The 23,531-nt window shown below is 46.6% G+C and overlaps 2 long non-coding RNA genes across 2 annotated transcripts; one reads left to right on the forward strand and one right to left on the reverse strand.

Moving 5' to 3' along the window:
* Positions 1–4,477: 4,477 nt before the first annotated feature.
* Positions 4,478–7,654, reverse strand: LOC140689180 (uncharacterized). Its single transcript, XR_012064068.1, has 4 exons — positions 7,595–7,654; positions 6,123–6,162; positions 5,713–5,931; positions 4,478–4,932 (listed from the first exon to the last, which is right to left on the reverse strand). It is a non-coding gene; the product is annotated as an uncharacterized lncRNA (long non-coding RNA).
* Positions 7,655–7,736: 82 nt separating this feature from the next.
* Positions 7,737–23,000, forward strand: LOC140689181 (uncharacterized). The gene is made up of 2 exons (XR_012064069.1): positions 7,737–7,898; positions 22,567–23,000. It is a non-coding gene; the product is annotated as an uncharacterized lncRNA (long non-coding RNA).
* The last annotated feature ends 531 nt before the right edge of the window (positions 23,001–23,531 follow it).

A 23,531-nucleotide genomic window follows, 5' to 3' on the forward strand; every position in this document is an offset into this window, starting at 1 on the left:
CCTTTTGGAGAACACTGTTCTAGAACATCAGGTCTTGAAAAGGCCTTGGCAACTGTAGGCAGCTCACTTTCCAATTTTAATGAGCTTCAGAGTTGGCTGACACACCCCAGAGATTCTGGCTCAGAGGTTTGGGGTGAAGTCCATCACCTGCTCTTCAACGAAGTCCCTTTGTGATTCTGATGCATGATTCCTTGGACCACACTTGAAGGAACCATGTACCAGTTTATCCCTTGCCTTTATAGATGCAGAAGCAGATGCTGGAAGGTAAGTACCCTGTCCGAGGTCACAGGGCTAGGAGGTAGCAGGTGGCACTGGGACCCAGGGCTTGGACTCCAGGTTTGCAAAGGGAAGGTCCAGGTGCCTCCTCCCTTCTCTTAGCTCTGTGGCCTGGACATCCTTCAGGCTGCCTCCCCAGCTGTTCTCACTACCATTTACCCTGTGGGGTTTCTTCTTTACTGACACTATTAGTGGATCACAGAGGGGCAAATGGCCTTTCCTCCTGGATAACTATTGTTTTTGTAAAAGGAGCGTTCTGAGCATCAAAGATCTAATTATAAGGAATTATCCCCCAGTTCCTAGCCCTCTCTTGAGCTTCTGTGCTATTTGTCTGTGGATTTCTTTCATCAGTGGCTTCAGGACTCATCGGGTCTTCAGAATCACCTGGGAAAATAAATGAGATTCCAAGCCTCAACCCTGAGAGTTCGGAGAAACTGGAGGCTCAGAGAGGTTCACTCACCCAAGTTCACACAGCTGGAAAACTGCAGGTCCAGAATCTGAGCCTGGGTCTGAGTTCTGTTGCACACTGGGAGGCCGGCACATGCAAAGAGGAAGGGGTTCTAGTTTTAAAAAGAAGCGGCTGTGACACACGTACTGAAGGTGCAGCCCCATGTCAGCGCCAGGCCAGCAGGCAGACTGAGTGCCAACGGGAAGGTCAGTGTTAGGGGTTGGCAGGTGCTACTACCCCTCCTGTCTGCAGTTAGGAGCAGACTCGGGGCCTGGTCTGAGCTGAGGTGGCACATAGAGGTTGGGGACCAGGGAAGAGAGAGCCACAGAGGCTAGAGCCAGGCAGCTGGACGCGATGGCCATGACCTTCTTTGCTGTCCTGACAACCAAGGGTGGGAGGCTATTCAGCTGGGGAGACAAAAGGAGGAAAAGGGGAGCAATTTTAAGGCACGACCAGATTTGTTTAGGAGTAGAATGAATGAAACACTTCCATTCTGGGAGGAGAAGTGCTGTTAGGAAAGTCTTTTCTAAAGACAGGTCAGCTGCGTTGCCCCCAGGCCCAGACCCAGCAGAGCATCCTCGAGGCCAGCTGCCCTCCCAACCCCGACCTGCCCCGCCCCCAAACCCAGCCCAGCGTTCTGCACCCACAGCCCCGTCCCCTCCCCAACAGAAGCACCTATTTCTCCACTGATCCAAGATGCACTGAGCAGGTCAACTTTGGAAATGACCTTCAGATTCAAAGCTAGTGGGATGAGGCCAAAGCTGGAGGGCAGTTGCCATGGGAAAGTGGAGGCCCCACAGGCCAAAGGTGGGGGGACACTGACTTCCACGATCCAGGCAAGACATGCCCCCTCTTTCTTCCATCCGTCAAGGCACTCTTCTTTCTCTGGGTACAATACAGTGAATACGGCCGGGATTCCAGGCCGGGCAGGGCATTCATGCTTTGTGTCAGACATAATGAGGGGTTTCGGTGGGCCACGGGCCGCCCAACATGGGGGTTCACGTGGCTAAAGACTCTTTGTGAGGGAGGGAGGGGCCAGGGGTTTCTGGGACTTTCTCGGAAAACAGTTAAACAGACAGTCTGTGCTCTCAGGACAGGTCCTTAGAGAATGCCAGCCTGACCAGGGTCCTGGGCCCCTGGCAGCTTCCCAGAAAAGCCCCTGCTCTGGGTGGCTGGTGAGCCCCGCAGAGGCTGGGCAGGGACCACGCGGGGCCAGGTGTCAAGGCTGCATGAGGCAGGCGATGGAGCAACTGCCCGCTCTTACACGACCCGCGAGCTTGGTCTCTGCTCCCATGCTTGTCACACAAGTGTGAGAACGAAATCTTCCGAGTCCCTCTCATCTGGCCAGCACTCCGCTCAGGATTGGCGGCACTGTACACACCATCCAGCTCCAAACAGAAGTGCAGGCTGCCTTGTTCAAACAGCAGGAGAAAAACTGCCACCAAAGGTACTGAAATAATAAAATTCTGTTTTTCCTTCTAGGATCTCTCTCTTGAGTTATCGTGATGGGGTTTACTGGCTATTTAATGTCACCCTATGTAAAGCAAAATAAAACTGCACGTTGCCCTGGTGGGTTGCTCCAGCCATCTTTACCCTGTGCGAGGCCAGTTTGAAATGCAAATGTAAGAGCAGTTAAATCGTGGGCAGAATTACCGAAATGGCAGGATTTGGGTTTTGCAGCTTGTTACTTGCATGTGTAGCTCAATCTTACCGGACAATGGAAATGCCTCACCGGAGTAACTTCACAGTTTTTATTTCGCACGTTGACGTGTGCACGTTTCACAGCGTGCTCTGCCTTCTGCTTACAGATGAGTCAGAAGGACCAATGGGACAGGGACGACGCTTTCCCCTTTCTAGCCGTCGCCTTCCAGTTCATCATTCTCAGTGTGAGGGGTCGACTGGAGAAGGGAAGGAATAGGAGTGGGAAGGATGAGACAGAGCCTCGGGCTTGTTCACGTTTCTTGGAAGGGCCAGTGCCTCCTCCTGTGTTCAGCGGGGCCTGTGTGCCCCCCGGGCACAGTGGTGGATGCGACGCATGTGGCTTGCGCTCCCTGGGAGTCCCGCTGAGCCCCGAGAGCTCGTGGGGCTGCTGCAATCCTCTGCTTCTGGGCAACGCGCGCGTGGGACAGCTGGGGCGCACCTTGTGCCTGTCTCCTGCGTTCACACACGTGCTCCGCTGGTCCTTCCGATTTTACTTACAAAACACAAATTCACACAGACACGGAAAACAAACTATGGTTGCCATAGGGGAGAGGCTGGGGAGGGATAAGTTAGGAGTTTGGGATTAGCAGACACACATGCCCACATGTAAAATAGATGAACAACAAGGCCCTACAGGATAGCACCGGGAACTATATTCAATTTCTTGTAATAATATATAATGGAAAAGAATCTGAAGAGAAAAAAATATGCATGTATGTATATGTATAACTGAATCACTTTGCTGTACACCTGAATCTAGCATTGTAAATCAACTACACTTTAATAAAAAATAAAATTAAAAAACAAAAACAAAATGCAAAAATTGCTCAGAATTTCAAGATGGTGACGGGGGGGGCCAAACCAAATATGAGGCTGTATTAGGGTTCTCTAGAGAAATAGAACTGATGAAATTATACCTATATTTCTCTCTTTCTTTCTTTCTTTCTTTCTTTCTATCTATCAAGGAACGGGCTCACCAATTATGGAGGTCAAGTGTCATGATCTACTATCTGAAGTTGGGCACCAACCCAGGAAACCCAGTGGCTTAGCTCCAGTCCCCGGGCAGGAGGAGACTGACGGGCCCCTTTGCTCTATTCAGGCCCTCAGTGGATTGGCCGACTCTCACCCACACTGGAGAGTCCATCGATTCAAATATCAATGTCTCCTAAAACCCCCCTCCCAGACATACCCAGGAGAATGTTTAACCAGATATTGGGGCATCTTGAGGTCCAGCCAGTTGGATACAGAAAATTAACCATCACCAAGGCCCTTCTGAGCCTGGGGCCCTGTGTGGCTGCACAGGTCTCCCGCCCACGAAGCTGGCCCTGTCGCCGCTGCTGCCAGTCACCGCCGTTTCTCTGGAGGCTTCACCTGGTTCTGCTGGTATTAGAACCTTCCACACATGTTGATAAAGCAGGGACACACATATCCTCCTCGTGCTGGAAGGCCTTCGGCAAATGCCTTGCACACCCTGAGCCTCATCCTCCTTCTCATCTATATGGGGGGGGGGGTGGTACGGATGCTACCGCACCAGTTGTGGGAGTTACGTGCACGAGTGGCTGGACCTCTCTGAACCTCAGGATCCTCATCTAGGAAACATTCTTTGCCGTTATTAGGATTAAGTGAAATTAAATGGTGCATGGGAGTGTCTGGCATGGGCTGCAGCCCTTGTTTTAACAGTTATCATAAGGAAGAGCATCTCCTCAGGTTCAAGAGGAACAGGAGCAAGAGCCTGTGGTCTGGAGGGGTTCTTGGGGTCAGGCAGGGCAGAGGTGTGGTTCCCAACACTTGGTTTGGGGCAGGATCAGAGAGTCGTTGGAGTTCAAGGGGGCCGCCCAGCTTGCAGAGACAGCTCTGGATCCCAGGACTGGCCTCCAGCCCCGGACAGCAGCCAAAGTACCAGACAGAAACGGAAGCAGAATTGCAGTTTCCCAACAAGATGGAGGTTATAGACCATGGATCTGGGATGCAGCTGCCCGAGGCTCACCCACGCCCACCACAGAGAGCACCAGCTACTGAGCCGGAGGGGTAATTAGTTTCCAGACCCCTTACTGGTGAGAGCATGTTTACCTCCCCAGCCCTGGTCCCTGTCGGGACTGGCTCAGAGGAATACTTCTTTAATTATCTTCTAGGAGCTATAAATACACGTTTCTTAAAAAAACAAAGAGGAGGAAGAAGACGAGGGGGAGGAGGGGGAGGAGGAAGGAAAGTAACAAGCGCAACACTGAGGCTGGGGAAATACCACGTCAACCGGTATCAGCAGGTCCTTTATGTGGGAACCCGCAGCATCATTAGCACACTCCTGAGCTTTGTGACCCCAGCGTTTCCCGACTGACTGGCACAGGGATCACTTTCCACAAAACACTTTGCAGAGCACAGTTAGGCGATTCCAACACCAAGGAGACCAAGTGAGGCTGGCATTGTGTTGTGGGTGGGGACCCCGGTGACTGCCAGGCAGAGGAGCAGGGGTGGACTGGCGGCCCCTTCTTAATGCTCCTTGGAGGAACCTAGAGTTTTGAAACCGTGAGAAAACAAGACAGGGTGTTAAGAGATGTGCCGCCATTCCGGGGAGGATGCTGGCGTGGGCAGCACGTCTGATTGCCACAGGGTTGCAGGTGGTAATTAACCTTCTGCAGAAGCCAGGCAGGCGGGGACATAAAACACAAGAGCCAGTACAGCATTTCCGGAGGGCCACATCTGGTTCCCACGCCAGCCTGATGGAACTAGACCCGCCCACTGCCCAGGCACAAGTTTCACCCCCTTACTACCGCCCCGGTCCTCCAGGCTCCTCTCCTGAAACTCAGCTCTGCTTCTCCAGAAGCCTGCTGCTTTCTCCTCTCAAAGCAAAATCAGTGTGCCCCACCCCACCCCACTGCGCTTCTCCCAGACCTCTCCTTTTTCCTTGGGATGGGGGCATATCTCCCCTGCCCCACCCCAGACTTCTTTGGGAAAGTACTGCAATCGACAAGAGGAACCCAAGAGTTGCATGTGAGGAAAGGGACTTGGGTCATTCGCAGCCATCTCATTTGCCCATGGCCTCTAAGAAGCTCTGCCTTCTCTCCCTTGGAGCCCAGGGACCTGCTCAGTGGATGAGAACCTAGTGTTCTAAGTTGAAGCCCAAAACTTGTGGGAGAGTTAGCAAGCTTGCTGCCCCTTGGGGAACCTCAGGTTCTGTATGTGGAAAATGAAAGTGCTGGAAGCCGGCCCTTCTTTCACATAAATAAGGAGCTAATTAGTCTGGAAAAACCTTGGCTCTTTTGCTTGGTCCCCACGGGGCAGAACCTGACCCTGCGCCTGGAACCCGCAGGGAGACGGCTGTCCCTCAGAAGGAAGCACGTTCGATCAGGACGGCCTGGGAAGCATCTCAACAAAGGATGACACCGGCTGATGTGCGAATCCTGGGTGGGGAGCCTGGCAAATCTTGATCAGAACTGCAGCATTCCTGCCTTCCCTGACCGTGGGGCCAAGGGCAACGTCCTCAACAAGTGTGACCCTCGAGTTCTCATCTGTGAAATGCAGATACAGTTGGTTGCTGTGCTGTTCGCCCACCCACCCACTGGTCATCACTAACCAGAGCGTTTGCTCAGGGCAGACTGTGGCACCAGGGCACCACAGCTGCACCCATGAAGACCAAAGCTGCCGAGGTCGGAGCCCGGGGCAGCCTGGGCAGTGCCTACCTGGGCCGACTTTTACTCACGTTACTTTCAAGTGATGGAGCTGCCGCTGCATGTAGTGAGCTGCGGGAAGAAGGCGGGTGAGCACTGAGAAGGGATGTTTTGTGGGGTGAAGGGTCCTGCTCACAGGCCCCTCTGGGCCCTCCTGGTCACTCAGGGACCGAGGCCAGTCTGGGACTGTGACCCCAGTCTGGGCCCTGGAGTGGAGCTCTTCCTGTGGACCCACACAAGGAGTCAAACCAGTGCAGAGGGCACGGACGGGCTGAAAGAGGCGGCAGCAGCGGAAAGACCCATCCAAGAGGCAGCTGCAAAGCCAGCTTGTGACTAGGAGGTGGGCAGCGCGTCCGCCAGGCCCGATTCCCGACAGGAGCGCGCCCCCTGGTGAGCTGTGGGGGTAATGACCCTGCCGGGGCTATAGCTCCTTTAGGGTCACAGAGGCTGGGACTGCCTTGGTCTTAAACACTAAAGCGGTGTATGGTTAGGAATGGCGGCATAAGGTGCAATCCACCGGAATGAACTGTTGAGGTGGGGAGGTTAGTTTGCTATATTTGGAAGACCCCAAGGCCTGGGTCACGTGGCCATCCTATCACTATCGGGAGCTCGCCGAAAGAGGAGGTGAGAGATGGCTCCTGGGGGGACAACTGACACTATTAGCTAAAAACTTCTTTCTAGAGTTCTTATTTCCTGAAGATGCTTCAATAAGCCAAGAAACACCCAATATGGCCAGCAACCACTGGAAGCTGGGGGACAGATTCTCCCACGTCCTTCAGAAGGAACCAGCCTTGCCGACACCCTGAACTCAGACTCCTAGGCACCAAAACTTCCAGACAGTAAGTGCCTGCTGTTGAAGCCTGGCCCGCCAACAGCCTGCTTTGAGTCCCTTCTGTTCTAAAGTACACAGAGTGGTTTCTGTTTTCTGATCAAATCTAACTGAATCAATGTCCTCTCTGTGTGTATGTACATGTGTAGATCTGTATGTATGTACGTATGAAATTGTCCACCTCTGACCTTTGATTCCCTGCAAATAAAATTGAACAAGTAAATGTGCTCAGAGATCTGAGGCCAAGAATTAATGATGTAATGTGTGGAAAAATGCTGACACGACTCAGATTCAAAGTCTCGGCCCCTTGACCTCCCTCCTCCTTCCTCTTAGATACAAGCACCTACTCCAGGGTAGGAAAAAACAAAACAAAACAAAACAAACTGGAACCTAATACACAGCCTGAACGTCAAAGGAAATGGAGAGTTTTTAAGTTGAGATATAATTCATAAAAGTCACCATTTTAAAGTGTGCATTTCAGGGTTTTTCTATATTAACGGGCTTGTACAGCATCACCCCTATCTAATGCCAGGAGAGTTTCATCACCCCCAAAGAACCCACACCCATTAGCAGCCACTCCCCACCCGCCTCTGTCTGACCAGTAATCTCCCTTCTGCCTCTGTAGATTTGCCTATTCTGGACGTTTTCTATCAATGGCATCGTTGAATGTGTCACCTTTTGGGGCTGGCTTCTCTCCCTTAATGTAATGTTTCCAAGGGCCAGCCCCGTGGTAGCTTTTGATTCCGGAATGAAATTCACCATGGTAACCAGAGCAGGTGCTACTGTTCCCACCTTGGACTTGGGGGGCCAAGAGGGGAGCTGGTTGGCTCCAGGTCACCATGAAAAGTACACGGTGACTCTTGGTCTGTGCTCGGACTGGTTCCCACTGAAGCTGCTCTGGGGAAATATTTCCTTCCCCGTCCTGCCACCTTGCCCTCCGGGGTCCCTACTTCCACCCTGCCCTGCAGACTTCCTGAAGGTAATTGGGAGTAATTCAGATGCGGGTTCAAGACCAGCTCACCATGTGTGATTGTGGGCAAACACTAAAAGCCCCCTAGCCTCAGTGTGTTCCTCTGTGAAATAGGGGTTTGTAGCACTCTCCTTGTGGGGTTAGTGTGAGTATTGAATGAGGCAGTGCATGCCTAGTGCTTGGTCAATACCCACAGAGGGCTAATGATCCACAATATATATATATATTTTTTACATCAGCAATAGTTTTTGTTTTCTATTGAAGTACAGTTAATTTACACTGTTATATTAGTTCCAGCTGCACAGCATAGTGATTGAATATTTTTATAGATTAAACTCCATTTAAAGTTATTGTAGGAGGGAGGGTATAACTCAGTGCTAGAGTGCTTGCTTAGCATGCACAGGGTCCTGGGTTCAATCCCCAGTACCTCTGCTAAAAATAAATAAATAAATGAATACATAAATAAATAAATAAAATTAAAAATTAATTAAAAAATACGTAAAGAAACCTAACTACCCCCCATACAAACAAAAAAAAAAGTTATTGCAAAGTAATGGCTATGGTTCCTTGTGCTGTACAAACATCTTTGTTGCCTTTTTGCTGATCTATTTTATACATGGTAGTTTGTATCTCTTTTTGTTTTCTTTTTTTCCTTGAAGTATAGTCAGTTACAATGTGTCAGTCTGGTGTACAGAAGAGTGTCCCAGTCATGCATATATATACATATATTCATTTTCATATTCTTTTTCATTAAAGATTATTACAGCGTATTTAATATAGTTCCCTGTGATGGCCCACAAATGTTGGTGATGTTGTCATCTATATAATGGGGTGAGTAAAATTCAGCTCACAGCAACGTCTGGAGAGAGGAGTGGAGGCAGTGGTGCCTGAAAGCCTGGCATGGAGCTGGCCACGTGCCGGCTGCTCTTATTACTGTCCTCATTATAATCATTTTTCTCCAAAACTCTAGCTACGATACTGCCTCCCTGCCTGCGACATCTGAACTGCTTGCAAGGCCACTGCCTAAGTCCAGTGTGATTGGCATCGCTGATGCTCTTCCAGCCAAGTTTGGAAGTAAATTCCAGAGAATAGTTAAGGTCTGGCCCAATGGGAGCACAGAGCCGGTCACATCTGCCTGCTTCCTGCAGCTACTTTGGCTCCTGTCCACCTGGCTCTCGCTCCTCAGGCCACTCAGAGCAAGAAGGCTGGAGCAGGGGGAGGCTGGGGGCAGAGGGCACAGGCACAGTGACTCTACTCTCCTCGCAGCCTGCATTTAGATGATATGGTATTCAGACCGAACTTCACTGTCATCTTTCCCAGCACAAAGCTCAGGGGTGCCAGGCCCTGCTTATGTCCCTGGGCAGGCGGCCAGGGTCACACTGCGGCATTGGTGACATTTGTTTGCTGTGGGCTTTGAACCAACCTGATGCTCTTGCTTCTTTGCGTGCCCTCCAGGTGACAGGTGACCCTCCGGGTCAGCACCATCCAACGTGCATGAGTCTCAGATTCCCTTTTCCTTATGAGTATCACCCATCCTCCCCATGGATTCCAGGGTTAGTGGTCCTTTCATTAACCACAGACAGAATGACTCCTTTTCATCTCCATTCAGAACATTGTCACAGTTCCCTGTAATCATTTGTTTACATTTCTGCCTTTGCCAACCCAGAGGGCAGAAGGTGACCCGTTGTCAACCCTTTGTGACAGCTAATGCGGCTCTGTGGGCCCAGAGTAAGGAGCACTGAGGGCTGCGCAGGTCAGGGACAGCCCCGTGGCCAGGATGAGCTCCAATTCGGGCCTGGAAGTGTGGGAACAATTAGTCCAGCTGGAACCTGAGGAGGTATTCAGGAGGGAGCAGGTTCCTGGACAAATGAACAAAGGAATATTTGGAAAAGACCTTCATCAAGTTTAATTCTTTAGAGCTGGAGGGTTGAGAGAGGATGCAAGGGGCAGACTAGCCAGTGCCTGAGTTGCCCAGCCAAGAGGTGGAATAGATCCTGTTTGTCAAAGGGAGAGAGAAGGAAGGGAACTTTCATTGCTGGCATGAAACTGTGTCCTGAAATTATCCTAAAAAAACTCTTATATATACCTCTATATACAATTCATCACTCTACAGAATGTGAAAATTTAGGTTCATAAAAGCCTAACTGATATCACCCAATCAGGAAGTGGCAAATACAGTTATAATTTCTTAATTATAAACACCAGGTCTGATTGCATCAAAATTCTTGAACTGTTACATCAAGTTGCATTTCAGGAGATTTAGACTTGGATTCTTACACATCTGAATCACCAACACTAGCAGATAACAGAGTCTCAAAAATGCTCTTTGAGTCAGTAGGGTGATGGAAGGATACGTGTGTGAGTGAACGAATGGGGGCCCAGATTATAGGATGGATATCAGAGCAAACAGGTGAGTGACTGAACAGTTGAATGGATTAAAGTTTCTGCAACTTGATGAATGAATAAAAGGGTGTATAAGAGAAGGTAGGAATTAATAGTTGAATAGATGGATAGATCAATATGTAAATGGATAAATAATAAGTGAATACATATATGAGTTATTTATCAGTGAATGAATTCAGGAAAAATTATATGAATGAACCTGTGCTTGTGGGTGGTTGGACAAATATTAGAATGCATACAAAATTAACAGGCATGCCAACCAACCATTCATGATCACATTCATTCATATAAACATATTAATTCTATTACAGATTTATTCATTTATACATCCACATATTCATTTATTTATTGACCTCAAATTCAAATCTGCCTGATGCTTGATTATTTGCTTTTGCCTTGGATTTTAATTTCTATGCAGCACGATATATCTGTGGGCATCACATATACTCACATATTCATATCTATTTTATATTTCAATTTATAAATTTGTTTCATATGCCTATATATGCAACATGTATATATATGCTGCCAATAAATGTAAGTACTTCTAAATAGCACACCTATTATATAAAGTATAAATTCATTCATAACTAGCACATTAATGTATTAGATTTTTCTATAAGGAGATAATGTCATATGTATGTGTACATATAGACACAGATACATAGCTACAGCCTTCTGATTTTATAATTGCTTTCCCTTGTGTTACTCTTGAGCAGTTTTAAACAACTTACCTGGCAAGAGATAAATCATGTAGAATTTAAACTGGTTTTACTTATTTGTTTATTTATCCCTCTGGAATGTTAACCCCACAGCACTGTTTGCAGGGCTAAAAACAATAAGGAGAGAGATTCAAGGCCTGTTCCTCTTTGCTAACTGGGGATTTATTACTGGTTCGTTTGCTCACAATGGCAGGGAGCAAACCCATCCTTCTGTTTCTGGGCCATGAACTTCTAATTGGAATGTGTGTTGTGTAATGAGGTTTACTATTTACAAGCTGCTTCATGAAAGCGCAAAACCCAAAGACAAAATGGTATTTTCGTATATTTATTGTTTTATCTGTGGCATGAGACGGAATGGATGGGCAAAAATCAAGGTGAACTTTTAGAAGTGTCTCCAAACCAAGGGTTTGGTCTTCGCTCATTCCCACGGATTCATTTCTCCATGAGGATTCTCTGAAGTCCACGGGACATACAGGGGAAGAAGTGATTCCTCCTTATGGTGAATTCCAGGGAGGGCTCCATGGAGGAGGTGCCATTTAAATGGGGCCCTGGAGGGTGAGTAGAATTCGGCTGCATCCCATTGGAGACAGAAAGGTAAAGAAGGAGAGAACATTTTCTAGTTAAGTCAGGAGAGCCCATGGATCAATTTAGCCGCCAATCATCTAAGACACACGTATGGGCACCCAGTATCTGCTGGGCGCTGCTCAGGGGAGATGTGATACGAGTTAGAACCAGAAGCAGATTCTACTTCAGAGTCAGGGGGCTGGGGAAGGACCGTGCGGAGGTGCAAACAACATGCCTGACTGCCAGGCTGCCATGTTGGCTCGTAGGGGATGATCTCAATAGCAAAATGAGCAAAATCAAAAAGGAACGCCGCTTCTGATTGCTTTCACACTTGCTTTCTCTGACATTGCCTCCTCATGGCCTTTACCACCGCCAGGTCACTCCTGTGACCTGCACGTGGAGGGGCCTCCAAGTGGAGGACGGTGGTGTGGGGGCAGCTCTCTTCTAGCAAAGCTTGTCCCCCTGTAAGCTTGCCCCAGTTTTTAGTGGGAGAGAGAAAGGAGGATACAAGAAGAAATGGAACACAGGTGTTACCACCCCCAGGGAGAGTCCTCCGTCCCCGTATTGTTGGAGCCAGCAGAGCGAGATGGAGGTGGGCTCCGAAGCAGAGGAAGCTTTATTCTCCGGTCAAAGGCTGGAGAGTAGCCTCCCGCTCTAGCGCGCATGCTCTCCCCACCAGGGGCGGGTGGGGCAGCTTTGTAGCAATCGGTCAGCAGGGAGGGGGCGGGGTTCTGGCTGGGCAGGCGCAGTTGTGCGGCTCAGCGCGCAGCCGCTCTGCCCACGGCCCGCCGCCGCCATCTTGGATCCCGGCTTTGTGGGCGGAGCTTTTGCGCACGGCCGGCCTCCACCCTGAGTCACAGCTCAGTGCGCAGGCTCCGTGCGCAGGGCCCACCCAGTCCGGGAGTGGGCGCGGCCGCTTTGCCCCGGGAACCCTGGTCTGAAGCGCAGGATGGAGACCAGTGCCGCGGCCTCCTGTGAGCCGGCGAGCCGAGACTCAGCACAATGGAGAAGAAAAAGGTTAGACTTTATTTTATTCTCCAGACTCTATTTTTCTTCCCCAGGAATTGTTCATGGGCTTCGCCGGTGACGCAGGGTGGGGCGAGGTGGGGAAAGCCTTGCCCTGAGTGCCCTGAGAGCAGAGAGGAGAGTCTGAGACCGCCTCCCTGACCTGCCGCAGGTGACTCGCCTCGGGTGAGGGGGAAGGTATCTGACGAGACCTTGGTCTGTGCCCTGCAGCCAGTCCCCGCCAGGAGCACCTGCGATGAACGAGGTGGGGGGGGGGTTACACTGCAGCTCGAGAGTCACTGTAAGCGGGTGCTGGAGGGCTTGTGCGGGGTTGGGGTCCGTGTTGGGTTGTATGGGGAGGATTTAAGTAAGTGGGGCTTGATCTGGATTGGATGCGGTGAAGAAGCAGGTAGTTCTGCGGGGGGCATCCTACTTGTATCTTACCCATAGGGATATCTCCCCCTGTGGAGGGGAGATTAGAGTGAGGCTACGTTACGGATCCCCAACGATCAGTGACCCCTCAATGGGTCCTTTGCCCAGAGTCACAAACGCCAATCAAAACTGGGTTCGGTGCAGCAGAGCAGAAACTTTGTTTTAAAAACACCTCCCCTAGGGGAGAGGAGTAAGGGAATTTTAAGGGGCAGGAAGCTGTCACGCTAGGGCTCTAGGAAAGGGGTGGAGATTTCCTGGGTTGGGTGGGGTGCAGCCAGGGCAAGTGCAGTATTCCATGCTTTGCACAGAGCATGAATTGTGCCTAGAAGAGTACAAACTCCCAGCACCCCCACCCAACCTTGGGCAGAGACCTCAGCGTGGTAAGGAAGCAAAGGTAACTCTTGACATCTCCTGGTCTCATCTGCACAGGTGTGTTCCTGTGGTCAAGTCAGAACCTGTTCAGGGCAGTTGTCCTCTGCGCATCTCTTAAAGCACAGCTGCAGAACATCTCTGTCAAACAGCAGGTGCTTTTGAAACTAACAGAGATAAGTCAAAGCAAGGCTCCTTTAGCTCCTGGGTTGGGTGAGTAACAGCTACAGCTATGATTTGTACAGCATTTACTCCACTAACCAGGACGGGGGACGTTTGGACCTTTTTGTGGTTTGGACAAAGTTCTCGTTCATAATTAATGAGTGATCTTACCTGTCTCGATCCGTCACGGGCAGAGTGGCCTTGTCGGCTGGACTTCTTGTCTGGCAGAGATGGCTGGTAGCTTCTGGGTGTAACGGCCTTCCTGCCCTTCCTGCCCTCCTTCTCCCTACCCACTTTCCTTTCCTTTCCATTCCATTTGGTGTTTGTGTTTCCTCAGGTATTTTGAGATGGAACACTCAAGACAGCTGAAAAAGTCTTGAGAGCACGCTCTCCTCTTCACCTTCCAGTGGGGCTGGCATTTCCTTTCTCTCTCTGGAGGCTGTAGTTTGGATTGCTGTGCTGTGTTTTCACCTGGTGTCCCTATCCTCCAGCTAAAAGCAAACAGATGGGACATGGGTGTGGTCACGGGGGAAGACTGGGTGTTGGAGGCTGAAACCTGGAAGAATGGTCCAATGGGTTAGGAGAAGAATCCGGAATCCATAGGGTGGAGCCAACGCCGGCATTGCCTTGGTGCTTGCCCCGAGCTGTCACGGCTCCTTACCCTGCCCCCAGGCAGCACAGAGACGCTGGGCTCCATCCTAAGAGTTGACCCATCTCCCACCTTCTCCAGGTAGAAACCAACAGTGATAGATGGTACAAAGGAGGCAACTGGAATTTTAAAAACACTGAGTCTGTTTGTGTGGTTGGGAAGAAAGGACAGGCAAGTGCCAAGCCTCAGGCCTAGCACAGCCCCCGTGTGCCTAGTGCGTCCTCATTGTAGCTAACTCTCTTCTAGCATCCATCCAAACCAGTCCAAACGGAGCTCATTCACGGTGGGTCTCACTACCGTTGATTGCTCCTCGTTGCTTTATAGATTTTGTTTATCACAGCACCTTTAACAGAAGCAGGATAACACTGTGCTGGGACAGAGACTAGGGGGTTTTGGAGGCAATTTGGTCCTGGCTGGCCCTTGGCTCCATGTGGTTGAGCATCTCCTGTATCCTCAGCTGTCCTCTTTATCTAGTCTGGGAGGATGCAAAAACTCTGCAGCTTCCTCCTGCATCTTCAAAGAGCTTAATGACTAAAGTATGTTTCCTAAAATTCAGTAACTTAGTCTAAGTGTCATCCCAGTGTAGGTCATCTCTCCCTCCTCTTGGGTTGTCGGTTTAGAGCTTCTCTTTGTCATTGGTGTTGTTCAGGAGCACTATGATGGGTCCAGGTGCAATTTTCTGTTTATTCCTCTGTGTCGGGACTTCCATGCTTACTGAGACTGGGGATTTATGTGCTTCGGCAGTTCTGGGCAGTTCTCAATTTTTCTGATTGTTGCCTCACTACATTATTGACCTCATCATTGCCTTGTTCCCATTAGACGTATGTTATGCTTCCTTTTCCCATGGTCCTTATACATTAATGTGTCATATTTTTGTGTCTCTATCTCTGGATTATGTTTAGAGTAATATGGCCATGCCATCGTATCTAATATCTAGATCACAGATTATATCATCATCTTTGAATGTGATTTTTTGCCCCTTCGTTAATTTTATTTAAAATTTCAGTGATCTCACATGATTGGACTGGGCCAGCCTGGGTGATTCAGGGTACCCTCCATCTCAACGTCCTCAGCCGTAATCACGTGTGCAGAGTCCCTTTTGCCGTGTAAGGGAGCACATTCACAGGTTCTGGGCATGAGGGCCTGGACATCACTGGGGGACCATTATTCTGCCTCCTCTAGTGACCTCCAGCCAGTAGCCAGGAGGAAACGGAGGCCCTCAAACTAACAGTCCAGAGAAGCTGAACACTGCCCACAGCCACGTGAGCCAGGAACAGACCCTTCCCCAGACAAGCCTCAGTGAGACCAGCCCCAGCTTTCACCTTAACTGAAGCTGAGGATGCCTGGACTCCTGACCCACAGTGATGGAGATAATACGTGTGTGTTGTTTTAAGCACCTAGGATTGTGGTGATATTATTATACAGCAATAGTACATTAATCAAAATTTTGTGTGGCTTTGGTCTCGTCTGTTTCTCCAAACCCGTCTGCCATCGTCCTCCTCTCGACTCATAAGTGTTTACAGAAACACACGCACACAACCACCTGCAATAAATATACACTTTCAGTTCTTTACACGAAACGCATGGCTTCATGCCTTTGTGCTGTGAAATTAAATGAAGACTGCCCAAGCGAAAACAAGCAAAGGCTACTTACTTTGAACTTGCTCTAGCAAGGGAGTCAGCCCCAGCACTTGCATTTGGCAGAGAATCAAAGACAGGCAGGGGAGTGGGAAAGCCTTATGATGGGGAAAGACAAGGCTTCAGGTGTGCCTGATGGGAGGCTGTTGTCCTGGAGATGGACCACTCCTTCCAGGGGGGCATCTTGTGTGACTGTGTAGGGGTGAATATTGTTTTTGTTCCAGTTGGTCCTAAGTTGGAAATGGGGACAAAAATTAGGGAACGTGTCAGTTATTAACCAAGGTCTGGCCATTTGCTGCTGATTGTCACAGGGGTTACTGTGTGGCTTCCTGGGTTGGTGGCTGAACATGGTAGTTCGACTTTGTAGACTGACTACTGCAGATAGCAGATTGGCTTCCTGGACTGGTTGCTGCAAATTGTGGGTTGGAGTTACCTTCTTATGTATGTGTATTTGTCCCTTTGTATATTCAGTCTCACAGCACTTTATCATGTGCTGTTCCCTACCCAGAGCGCCCATCCCTCCACTTCACCCAGCTGCCACGCTCACTTTGGACCCTCAGAACCCTGCTTCAGGGTGACTTCTGTGAGGTCTGCTGCGGGGATCCTGCCCTTCTGTCATCTCCCCAGTGAAGGCACCTCACCGCTTTATTTTATCGGCACCTGCTGCTTCTCCCCAGCTTGATTGTGAGCTGCTCTGTTTCTCCAGTGTCCAGCCGTGGCTTAGTGATGAGGTGCTCAGTGGATGCCTGCTTCTAGTTGTAAAATGCTCAGGGCCAGCGACAAGGCAGATATTCCTAGATTCTTCCTCCAAGCCAGTGGTTTCATTTCCCTGTTAAACTGAACCCATGGAGTCCTGCAGTCTTGAAACTGGAAGGCAGCAAGCTCACCTTAGCCTACTGCCAGGAGAGGGGAGGAATGACCGACGACCTGGTGCAAATGCCCGCGGGGGAAGAGTCCAGATGAGAGCCCAGAGCAAGACCTAAAGGCCTGGGTCTTTCTAGGATTCCATGTACCCTGGAGGACCTAGGGCTGCTGGAGGGCTGGGGCCGGAGTGCAGGGATCTGGGGTCTGCAGCTCAGTGAGTAGGACAAATGCTGGCACAGAGAGGCTGTTGTTTACCTAGAGAGAGCCCTCATGAATAATGGAAACTCGTTCATCACCTAGCAACTGCTGTGCCTCCCCCTTTCCGTGGAGTTAATAGTAATCCAGGAAGGCGTGGACAAAAGGCTGGCACTGCAGAGTTACGTGAGTCTGCCGCTTTCTCTGTCCATGCCCTCGTTAGCCCTAAGTTGTGAAAATGCAGACAATTGTAAATATTCAAAGTGGCACGTGTGAACCCGTTGTTGTGTAAGGACGCAATGGAAAGGCTAGGCCCACAGCTCTATTTCCTAGGCTTCTCTCATCCTTGCGCAGGTGAGTGGGCTTGCTCAGGCTTTTCTTCTTTTTGAATCAGTTCAAGTCCCTGTACGGTTAATTAAAAACAATGGCATCGTCTCTGCTGTGATGGAGCAGTCTCATCTCAACAATCCGTCATGCTAATTAGTAAGGGGAAAAGGGACTTTTCTGTTTCCAAATTGTCTGTTCTAAAACTGGTAAAATTCAGAGGAGATGCAACCAGCAAGATCCAGTATGCAAATTTTGTTCGGAAAGTGATGTTTTATGAATTTTGAATTGCAGCTTGAATTTCTTCAGAGTTGGGCCTCTTGCATTATTGTTGTTCCTGCAAAGTAATAATTAATAATCTAGTAATATTTATGTTAGCAATAGTAAGAGTAGAAGAGTAGTGGTAGTAATAATGATAACAGGTAGCATTTTGGAATGTGTATACGGCCTTACATCATCATTTTCCCAAGTGTGTTAATTTTTTTAAATTGAAGCAGTCAATTTAGAATGTCATGTTAGCTTCTGGTGTACAGCATAGTGATTCAGTCATACATACACATATCCTTTTTCATATTCTTTTTCATTATAGGTTATAACAAGATACTGAATGTAGTCCCCAAATATATTCATACAACACTAGTCCTTACTATGCAAAATGTTTCCCAGGTCAGAGATGTATTAGAAAACTAAATATTCTAGTCCTTCCTTAAAGATTTGTAATATTCACTAGAAAAAAATCCCTGTAGGAGTCATGAAGTTAAAAAATGGCCTCTACGTAGAGCTGTTGAACTGTACTTGATAATGTAACGGCTTCTACGTGGAATATCTGTTAGTGTCATGGAAACTGGTATTTCATGGAATAGATTTTGATATTTTAATCATTAAAAACAGATTTCAAAATTGTAGAACAGATAAACAAGATTACACTGTATAGCACAGGGAAATATACACAAAATGTTATGATAAATCACAGAGAAAAAAATGTGACAATGAGTGTGTATATGTCCATGTATGACTGAAAAATTGTACTGAACACTGGAATTTGACACAACACTGTAAAATGATTATGAATCAATAAAAATGTAAAAAAAACAAATAAAATGATAAGATAAAAAAAAACAAACAAACTACAAAACAGTTATCTCACTACAGATAAGAAAAATAAGAGGGGCAAGGTGACTGTCTAAAGCTAACAAGTGAATTCCATCCCTGGAATTTGCATTCATATTGGTCTGACTCCAAAGTCCATACCCCTTAGATGAGGGGATCTTGCTGGTGACCTGGGTCTCGGTGTACGCATGTACTTGACCATTCAAATGAAGTCTTCCCTCCTTGCTTTGTGGAGGAGTTCTTTTGGAACATTTGGAACATAAAGCACCCCCCCCACTAGACAGCAGACCTTGACTTAAGGCTTCATTACAAGGCATGTGGGCCTTTCACCCCTTCGCTAGTGCAAGAGGCTCACGTCAGGACGTCACTGCAAGAGGCCAGCACACGGGGAAGAAAGGGACGGGGGAAAACAGAGCTCTCCGTACCAGGCTCTGGGCTGGTCCCGGGATGCAGAGACACAAGGGACGTGGGGTGTGGCACAAGTGTTTTCACTGAGGCCTGGCCCAGCGAGTCACTTTTTATAATGTTGACTTTTGATGAACAAAATTTCTTTGTTTTAATTTGGTCTGATTTATCTTACTTGTTTTTTCTTTTATGATTAATAGTTTGTGGGCTATTTAAGAAATCTTTTCCTAAAGCAGGATTATGAAGATATTCTACTGTTTTATTCTGAAGCTTGATTATTTTAACTTACGATTTATGTTTACGATTTTCCTCAAATTAAATTACGAAATAGGAAAGTTTGTTTTCCCCATCCATATACGGAATTTCGAGGAAGCGAAACTTATCGAAAAGACCATTTCCCAGTGAAAATCTGTGTTGTTGTCAATGACAATGTCTGTGTACAGTCTGTTTTGACTGATTATTTGTCTGTCTTTGTGTCAGTGCCCACACTGACTTAATTACTTCAGCTTCATAATACATCTGGAAAGCTATACACATCCTCTGACCTATTTTCAATATTGGTTTGGGCTGTTCTGTGTTTGTAGTATTTTTGTTAAAGTTTTGAATTTGCTTATTAACATCTACAGCATTAATATGAAAACATTTTCCATTGCTTCCATGTTTTGGCAATTATCAATAAAGCTGCTGTAAACAGGCATGTGCGGGTTTTTGTGTAGACATGCTTTCAGCTCATTTGGGTAAATCCCAGGATCATGAGTGCTGGATGGTTTGGTAAGATTATGTTTAGTTTTGTAAGAAACTGCCAGACTGCATCCCAAAGTGACTATGAATAAGGGTTCCTGTTGCTCCACATCCTTGCTGGCATTTGGTGTCTGTGCTGTGGATTTTGGCCATTCTAATAGGTGTGCAGTGGTATCTCATTGCTTTAATTTTCATTTTCCTGATGGCATATGATGTGAAGCACCTTTTTTACATGCTTATTTGCCATCTGTATATCTTTTTGGTGAGATATCTGCTCATATCTGTCCTTCATCAGAGGATATCATCAACCAAGACATCTAGACAGTGGAATATTACTCAGCAATGAAATGGAATAAGATGTCAAGCCATGAAAAAACATGGGAGAACCTTATGCGTTTTACCAGGAATATTAAAGAGCCAATCTGAAAAGGCTACATACCATATGATTCCAACTATATGACATCCTAGAAAAGGCAAAACTATGGAGACAATGGAAAAGAACCATCAGTGGTTGCCGGGGGTTAGAGGCAAGAAGGAATAAATAGGTGGAGCCCAGAGGGCTTTTAGGGCAGTGAAACTGCTCTGTGTGATACTGTAATTGTGGACACATGTCATTACACATTTGTCCAAACCCAAAGAATGTGCAATGAGTGAATCCCAACGTAAACTACGGATTTGGGGTGATAATGATACGTCAGTGTAGGTTCATCAATTGTAACAAATGTATCTATCACTCCAGTACTGATATGGGGGGCACTCAGGGGATGGGGGTGTATGGGAACTCTGTGCTTTCTGTTCAGTTTGTCTTTAAACCTATAACTGCTCTGCACAATAAAGTCCATTAAAATGATCTTCTGGGATTTTGATTGAAATTATTTGAATCTATAAATGATTTTAAGGAGAATTGAAATCTTAATGGTGTTAAGGCTCTTAATCCATGAACGTGGAATAACGGTCCACTTGTGTAGGTTCCTGACTTTTCTCAGCATTTTGTGTTGTACTGGAGACGGTATATGTGGTATATTTAAACATCTTTCCTTAGATTTATTCTTAGATATTTGAGGTTTTTTAATATTACACGTGTTTACATGGATTTTTTCCCCATGAACTTGATAATTTTCCATGCAACTGTCAATAGTAGTATTTTCAAACTTATTTTTCTATTCTTTGCTCCTAGGATATATAAATACAATCGTTCTTATATAAACTTCAGGTTTACCTTGTTTCTGGCATCTTTGCTAAGTCATTAATTCTAACTGTAGACTTAGGCAATTTCTACATCCATAATAGTGCCATTTATGAAGAGAGATGGCTTTATTTATTCCATTTTTAATCATTACAACTTTTATTTGTTTTTCATTGCTAATTGTCCTGGTTGATGTCTGTAGCACAACATGAATTAAAGGTGATGACAATATGCATCTTTTATCTGTTTCTATCCTCAGAGGGAAAGCGTTAATTATTTTACCATTGAGTATAAGGTTAGCCAAAGCTGGTAACATTTATCAGAATAAGGATGCTCCCGTTTACTCAGTTTGTTGATTATTGTTACACGTCTATTGGGAAGATCAAAAATTTTTCTCCTGATGCTACTCAACCTTAATAAAAAATGCAGTAATGCCATTTGCAGCAACATGGATGGACCTAGAGATTATCATACTAAATGTAAGTCAGATAAAGACAAATAAATCACTTATATGTGGAAGCTAAAATATAACACGAATTAATTTATTTATAAAACAGAATCAGACTCACAGACATAGAAAAGGAACTTACAGCTACCAAAGGGGAAAAGAGGTGGTGGAGGGATAAATTAGGAGTTTGGGATTAGCAGATACAAACTACTGTACAGCACAGGGAACTATACTCAGTATCTGGTAACAAACTATAATGGAAGAGAATATGAAAAAGAATCTATGTGTATATAACTGAATCACTTTACTGCACTCCAGAAACGAACACAAAATTGTAAATTAACTATGCTTCAATAGAATTGTTTTCTCCTATATTCTGTTATGTGTAAATTAAAGTGATTAGTGTTTTAATATGAAACCAAACTCTCACTCCTGGAATAAGTCCCACTTGGTCAAATGGTGTTGCCTTTCGTGTATTTCTGGGACAGACTAGGTGTTCAGTAGAAGCTCCCTTTAATCTCTCTCATACACCTCTTCTCAGATATGTGTGACTAATGGTGAGACTGGGTGATTAGGACAAATGGTATGAAACAACCAGTCTGAGCTTCCCCTAGAAAACAAGGGAGGCTCCTTAGAAGACCAAACATGGCAAAAGAGACAGCAGTTTAAAAATACGAGCAGTAATTTGTCGAATGGCTTGAAAGAGCACTCTAAGTGTCTGAATGAATTACTGAGTTCCAGAAGTTTTCCAAAGGATTTTCTTCTCAGTCTGCCAGAAAGTCCTCTTTGTAGGTGCCTCGGACAAAAGGTGTCACTCACTCACTCATACATTCATTCTAGTCACTAATCCATCCATGAATTCAGCATTTACTTAGCCGCTATTCCATGCCAGACACTGTGGTAGACGCTGGAGATGAAATGGTGATGGAATGTGGGAAATGAGAAGAACTTTAAGTCACAAGGTTTCCAAACCATATTCCGTATGGAGCTCTGGGAATTCTGTGGGATAAGAGGGAGCAGAGACAGTGTTCACAGGGGTGCCACACCCACTTCAGAAGACCTCTGCTTTTGCTTTTGCAAACTTTCATTTTGAAGAAATTGTTTCTGCATCTGCTGTGTAAGGCTTGATGCGTTTTAACAAGTGAGCAGAACCATACAATGAACACCCGACTTGAGACACAGAAGATTATCTACATTTCTAAAACCGTCTTTCATGTCTCCTTCTAGTAAATCCACCCTGAGAAATAACCACTCCTGTGACTTTTTCCACAATGGATTAGTTTTCATGATTTTGAACTTCCTATCAAGGAATGTACATCCAGCATGTACTAATGACTTTAACATTTTATGTTTGTGCAAGTTATCTGTGTTTTGTGTATCGCTATTCCAGTTACTATGGCTGCAATAATAAGTTGTCCCAAAATTCAGTGGCATAAAACAACCGTGTATTGTACTTACAGATTCAGAACTCTGGACAGAGCACAGTATGGCGGGCTTGTCTACACCTCACCATATCCGAGGCCTCAACTGAAAGAGTTAGTCTTCTATACTCACTTGTCTGGTGGTAGATTCTGGTTGCCAGCTGAGACCTTAGCTTCTACATGTTGGGTTGGTCTCCATGTGAGTTGGGATTTCCCATAATGTGGTGTCTTAAGTTTCAATTCTGAGAGGGTAAGAGAGCAAAGCAGAAGATGTACCTAATCTTACCACCTAGCTCCCAAGTTGAAAGTCACACAGCCTCACTTCCACTGTATTATGTTGGTCAAGGCACTACACAGTTTTGCCCAGGATCAAGAAATGCGGGAAAGATCCTCACCTCTCAGTGAAGGAGTGTTAACATCTCATTGCAAGAAAAACATGAGGGATGGAATATATGTTGGTGATTGCTGATGTACACTTGAGTTGTTTCTTGATTAGTTATTATAAATCTACAGAAAACATCCTTGCATATATTTTGATATACATATGCACTTATTTCTACTGGGTGTGTATTATGTTGAATGGAATTGCTCAGTCAGAGTGTAGTTACACCATCTTTAGCAATTAGTACTGAGAATTTTCCATAGTGTTTGGACAAATCACTTCTATTGGCAAAACGTGAATAATGTAGTTGCTCTGCATCCTTACCATCACAAGTGAAGTGGGCTGGTAAGCAGGTTGTGGGTAGATTTTAGGGAGCCCTGCATCCTTGCCTTAGGGTTCAAACTTTATTTTAAAAGTCCCCAAATAAGCAAAATTAAATGCTGTATTGTTGGGGATATGAATATACATGGATAAGGTCAACATTTTAAAAAAAGTAAGAAGATAATAAATTTGAAGTTCAGAATGAACCTTTCCTTTACAGGGAGGTAGAGGACGGGACAGGTGGTAGGACCCAGGTTGAGTCCATGACGTGCTCTAGTTGTTAATTTGGGTGGTACGTTCA

This window comes from Vicugna pacos, chromosome 25 (assembly GCF_048564905.1).
Source record: "Vicugna pacos chromosome 25, VicPac4, whole genome shotgun sequence".
NCBI lineage: Eukaryota > Metazoa > Chordata > Mammalia > Artiodactyla > Camelidae > Vicugna > Vicugna pacos.